This window comes from Miscanthus floridulus, chromosome 2 (genome assembly GCF_019320115.1).
Source record: "Miscanthus floridulus cultivar M001 chromosome 2, ASM1932011v1, whole genome shotgun sequence".
Taxonomy (NCBI): domain Eukaryota; kingdom Viridiplantae; phylum Streptophyta; class Magnoliopsida; order Poales; family Poaceae; genus Miscanthus; species Miscanthus floridulus.
Window position 1 is genome coordinate 107,405,224 of NC_089581.1, and position 6,000 is coordinate 107,411,223.

A 6,000-nucleotide genomic window follows, 5' to 3' on the forward strand; every position below is an offset into this window, starting at 1 on the left:
CTGTCAGGTGCTGCTTGCGTTGCGTGAGAGATAACGAGTTTCTCCTCCGTTCTAAATTACAAGGCGTTTGGTTTTTTTAACTTCAAGTTTGATTACTCATATTATTCAAAAAAATTATACAAATATAGTTAAATTTAAGTTATTCTTAAAGAACTTTTATTAATAAAGCAAACCACGACAAAAAAAATAATATTTTACAAAAATTTTTGAAACTTGATGTTGAAAAAGTCAAACATCTCATAATTTGTGATGGACCTAGTAGTAATTATAATGGTAGATCTCTAAAAGACGAAATCTGCACCATCGTATTTATGGCTTGTTCGCTTGGATTTATCAGCCGACTTATCAGCTAGAATCTACAGTATTTTTCTCTCACAACAAAACAACGTCAGTCGGCTTATCAGCCGGCTTTAATCCCAGCAGAACAGGTTTCTAGCGTACTATATTGCCACGTGTCAGGCTGTGATATGGATTGTTCGATCTAGAACGTCGCGGGTCTCCAACCCGTTAAGGCCTCGTTCGGCTGGTGCTAAAAAAACACGGTTCATGGCTGAAATTTACTGTTGGCCGCTGATTTCATCCTCCAGATTTCTCCCAGCGAATAGGGATATTCCCGAATTGTCTCGAACCCGGCCTCGTCCCGACATCGCCGCTCCTGCTGCCGGGCGCACCGCCCGTGCTTTCGTCCTGCCATCCGCCGCCGTCCCCTGCTCTCAACCCGCCGCCTACCCGTCGCCGCGCGGCTGCTGCAAGACCAGCACGATACGTATACGGCATACGGTGGTACGCGCGCGTATGACCGTATGTATGTATGTATATATATAGGAGCAGCTAGCCGGGGAGGCATATATACAGTACTGTATAGATATACTGCTACTGTACGTGCTCTTGAAGCGCGCGCGTACAAATCGACGATCGAGACGAACCACCGCAGCTCGATCGGTTGCGTACGGCACGGTGCAGGGTTAGGTGGTGCTGTGTGCAATGTACGACACGCAAAGCCACCCAGAGGAGAAGGGATTCCCCCCACCCGGGCCGGCGTTGCTGTTGTCGCATCATTCGCATGCATACGGACGGCGGTGGTGAGTCGCCCGGCTCGACAGACGACAGCAGCGGTCGCCATCTCCGCTGGACGATGCACTGCGCTGGGAGGCAAGCAAAATGGTGCGCCAAGAAGACAAGCGCGAGCGGGACTGAGGACGAGTTGGTGAGTCGTGACAAGTACCTGCACCGCGATTCCACGATCGACAGCAGGCTGGCGGGGTGGGCCCTCAGGTCACCCTTTTCCTGTGGATCTCGAGGTAGAGAGATTCGTTTGGGCTTGTTTGGCTCATCGGCCAGAACTGAAAGTACCGTTGGTTGATTTATTGTGAGAGAAAAATATTATTTGTTAATTAAAAAAATACGATTTATAAGTCAAACGCCCGAACGAACGTTGCGGAGATGCAAGAGCGGCTCAAGCACGCGACGAGCAATCGTTCGCGTCACCTGTGCCCGGCCGGCTTTGAGGTGTACAGTACACGTCCGTCGTCGATCGCTGCAGCCAGCGCGCGCTCTGAGGTGTCAACGACAAATGGCGTGACACCCCAAGCCCGTCGTGGACCTTGTCATGTACTCCATCGCGTTTCATTAGTTTGGGCTCATCAATCAGCACCCTGTTCAGCTAAAAGCATTATTAGCTGATTTAATCTGAGAGAAAAATAATATTTGTTAACTCATAAATTATAGTTTATAAGTCAGATATAAGCAACCAACGGTACTTGCCCAACCATGTACGAGCAAACAATAAGTTACAGATAGGCACGCATGTACCGCTGCTTAGTACTTGCCCAACCAAACCAACGCAAGTCGGCAAATCCAACGAACTCTCACCTACAACAATGAGCACGGAAAGGTGAGTTCGGATAAGGATTCTCTTTTTCCCCTGGATCGAGAGAAGCGAGAGAAGCGCCATTGACTCCGTTCGCTTAAGCTTATAAATTAAAATCGGCCTTACTTTTTTAGTTATAAAATACTATTTTTTTTCTCATAATAAATTAGTCCTATAAATTAATCATAACAGCAATAACTCGTGCCGAATAGAGCCATTGGCAAGACGTACACGCTTGTAGTATCTGCTGCTGCTCTGCTCACGTCGCCTCTGGCAGCCCGGCTCGAATAATGAATCCACGGCTACCAGCAGCTAGAGCTTGCTTTATAAGCCGTATTTTTTTAGCTAACGAATAATATTTTCTCTCATAATAAATTAGTCAATAATACTTTCAACTACGAGGGAACAGGGCATAGGTCCTCTGCACCCGACTAACCCGGAGCGGCCTTTCTTGGCAAGACGTACACGCTGATGACACTGCATGTATGTATGTGTATAGTCTTCTCGTACAGATGCGAATATGCTATGCGAGGCACGCACATGGGTAAATATTTACGGCCCGGCCACGATCCAGACCGATCCCAGCACCTTTATTACCCAACCCGTACCCTGAACTAAACGAAATCCCAAGCTGAATTGACTGAATTAATGTGCACTGCGCAATACGAGGATGATGCTGGCGGAGGTAAATATACATCAGGCCCTGCCTGAACCCGGAACAGGCCGGCTTGGAGGCAGGGATCTCATATTTCAACCAAGGCCTTGTTTAGATTGAAAGTTTTTTCAACCTGATAAATAGTACTACTTTTGTCTTATTTAGTAAATATTGTCCAATCGTGGACTAACTAGGCTCAAAAGATTCATCTCGTGATTTTCAACTAAACTGTGTAATTAGTTATTTTTTTATCTACATTTAATACTCCATGCAAGCGTCTAAAAATTGATGTGACGGAGAGAGAAGTGAAAAAACTTGGAATTTTGATGGGAACTAAACAAGGCCCAAGGTTGGGCGACAAAAGTGCCAGCTCAGCTGCGTGGGAGTAAAGCGGCTCCAACGCCTTCGCATTCTGAAGAAATGCTCCAACGCCCAGACTACCAGCAGCACAACGAAGAGCCTGAAGACAGACACATCCTCCTGCCTGCGATGTGCTCCCAGCCACTCAAGCATCGATTCCCCTTCTGCCATTTCTGCTGCTAATGGCCGGCCCTTTCCGATTCGCTGCTATGATGATATCGCATTTGTTTGCATAGTGAGAGAGAAAATACAAATGTCTGAAATGCAGCTGCTCACGCGTCGACATTGTTGCCCGGCCCTCGGTGGAGAGCCGGACAGTTGTCAGAGACGGATAACATGTATGGGTTAGACGAGGTAGGCGGAGGCTTAATGACGCTTTTTTGCGGCGATGGTAGGATACCACAATGCAACCACACGCACAACTAACTGCATCGTTCGGTTCGCACTAGGAGGTTAGAAAAATGACGCAACTGCGCCCGCTCCTTCCATTCCACCGGCTGCAAACTGACAGTGAAAACACACCAGTGACAAAAGCACTGACGTAAAATATGGGGACCAGTAATCATACTGCCAGTGAAGAGAAGGAACCGTCTGCCGATAAGTGATTAGCCATTAGATAGTGTTCCGGAGATGAAGCCGGACATCCCTTTTGTCAACGGAATCGCGAGCTGCTGAAGATTACTGATACCAAACTCCAATTCACCGCAAGCTGGGGGCGCGTGGTGGATCATGGATGGACGGCTGGTCGCTATCTGTTTCGACGCCAGGGAATCAAATGCGTGCACCAAGGAAGAGGTGATGCACTGATGCTCTTTCTCCGCGCAGAGAGAAACGCCGAAGGCCCGGTTCGCTTGAGCTTATCGGTCAGAATCAATCATATTTTTTAGTCATGAAAATAATACTTTTCTCTCACGATAAATCAACTATATAAATTAGTCGTAGCACCAATAAATCCCGCCGAGCGGAAGATTCCGGCTTCGGCCGGGCTACAACTACGAGAGGGTGGTTTGGAGATTGGGCATCTCTCCAGACAGATGCTGCTGCGAGGGTACAAATCCCTCTGCGTGCGCCGTCAGTCGTCACCACTGGGTAGAATAGAACGTATCCTTCCATCCAATAGACAAATCGTGGAAGAGGCAACGAGCTGTAAACTAACAGCTGGCCAGCCGGGCAAACTGAGCGTGGAATTTCTAGATCAACAGGTGGCCAAGGACGGCACAGCGAACTTGACCAGAAACCACCCACGTCGCCGGGGTCCTTTCTAGTTTTCTTTCCTGGAGCAGTGCAGTGCAGCGTGCGGCCGTGCGGGGTCGTAGTGGTTTAGGCACGGGAATGATGCTCGCCCCCGACTACCGACTACGAGCAGTGCATGAATGATGAGTGCAGAGATCGGGTACAGGATGCGTCGGAAGCCTTGGCTCGTTGAATTTTGACTAAAACTGATTGAAAAATATTGTTCTGGCTGAATTATTAAAAAAAAAATCTGTTCCGACTGAAAAAAAGAAGCCGAATAAGCTAGATTCTAGATAAACCGAACGGGGCCACATCGAGAGAGAGGGGGGGGGGGGGGGGGGGGGGATAGTGGACGGATCTGGCTTTCTGCTAGGTCAACTGGTGTGGTTCATTGTGCACTCAGCCGCAAGCTGATGCTGCGTGTGTTTTTGTTAGGTTATTGTTAGGAGAAGACATTTCGAGCGGTCGTGCTAGTGCATGTGCATCGTATATTCCTATTTGTGTCATGTATATATATCACGAGATGATGTATGAAAAAAATAAAAAAAAGAAGGTAGAGGCTTTAACATGTAACATGGACCGAATGCTGCTGCCTCTCTGTTAGGCAAAGACATGGGCCTAAAAGGCGGATGGATGGACTAGATGGGCCTTTAGCCAATATGGGCACGCGGCCTAGGACAGGTCCTTGCCAAAAATGGGCTAAGAAACCCAGTCGACGCCATAGAAAGCCCATCAAATATTCTTTGAACCAGCATAGGCCTTTTTTTATTAATAAGGCCTTCATGACCATTTCCTCTTAGTATATATAGGTATAAAAAGAAAAAGTTGAGAACCCAACTTTTCTTGCAGAGTGCGGCTGAAGGAAAGCACAAAGACCTAAAATATCAAAAAAAGAGCTTCACCTGACCAATGCGTCAAACCAGCATCGAAAAAAAAAAAAACGGCACCGTCGTTTCAAAGCCACCGTTGCTGGGCCTGAAAGTGTAGCTCATCTGTTGGAGCTTTTTCTGCAGCATCCTTTTTGCCTCGCTGTGTATTGCTCCTGCCGGTCAGCGCAAGCTGTATTGTATATTAATATTAATCTTCACGGCTAATGACTTTGTTTAAGCAATTCATCAGACATCAAGATGTATAAACAAATGGAAAAACCAAACCAGGCTGTCGGTGTTTCGGACCGACGAGTCCTCAACCAACTAGTAAATTTGTACTGCGTGTTCCCAGTTCCGGATGGTGATGCAAAGAGACACAAAGTTTATACTGGTTCGGCTAATAAACACCCTACGTCCAGTTTGGGAGGTCGATCTTGTATTTCTTGCACCGAAGTGCTTGTAGTAGGGGGTTACAAGCACGGCGAGAGAGGGAACTAGTCCCAGGTCTCTACGTGGGGTGGCGTGGATTGCTTGAGATGTTGATCTCAGAGAGCGGGGAAGCTTGAGCGTTCGTCTGTGTGTTTATGCCTGAGTTCGTTGCGAGGGCATTGACCTAATCGTTTTTTCTCCGATCCTAGAAACAGCCCAGATCCTTCCCTTTTATAGTTGAAGGGGGGACAAGGGTGATACATGCGCTAGCTACACGGCGTCGTGCGAACGGAGGCGGCATGTCTGAGCCCTATAGCCTGTTACTGCGGCGGCGTGTCCAACGGAGTGGTCTCATCCTTGAAGTACTGGGGCGACGCGCCGGTCACATCCGACCCTGGGCGTCGTGGGAGCTCCAGTGTTTTCTAGAAGCGGGCGTGGTGATCGACGCACTGGTCACTGTGTGTTGACTGCGTGTGAGAAGCCGAGGCTTAGTTGGTGCCGAGGCCGAGCCATCGTGAGGGTCTCGGCAGATGTGAATCCCGAGATTGTCGAGACCCTAACGTAGATTGCTGAGGCTTGGAGGG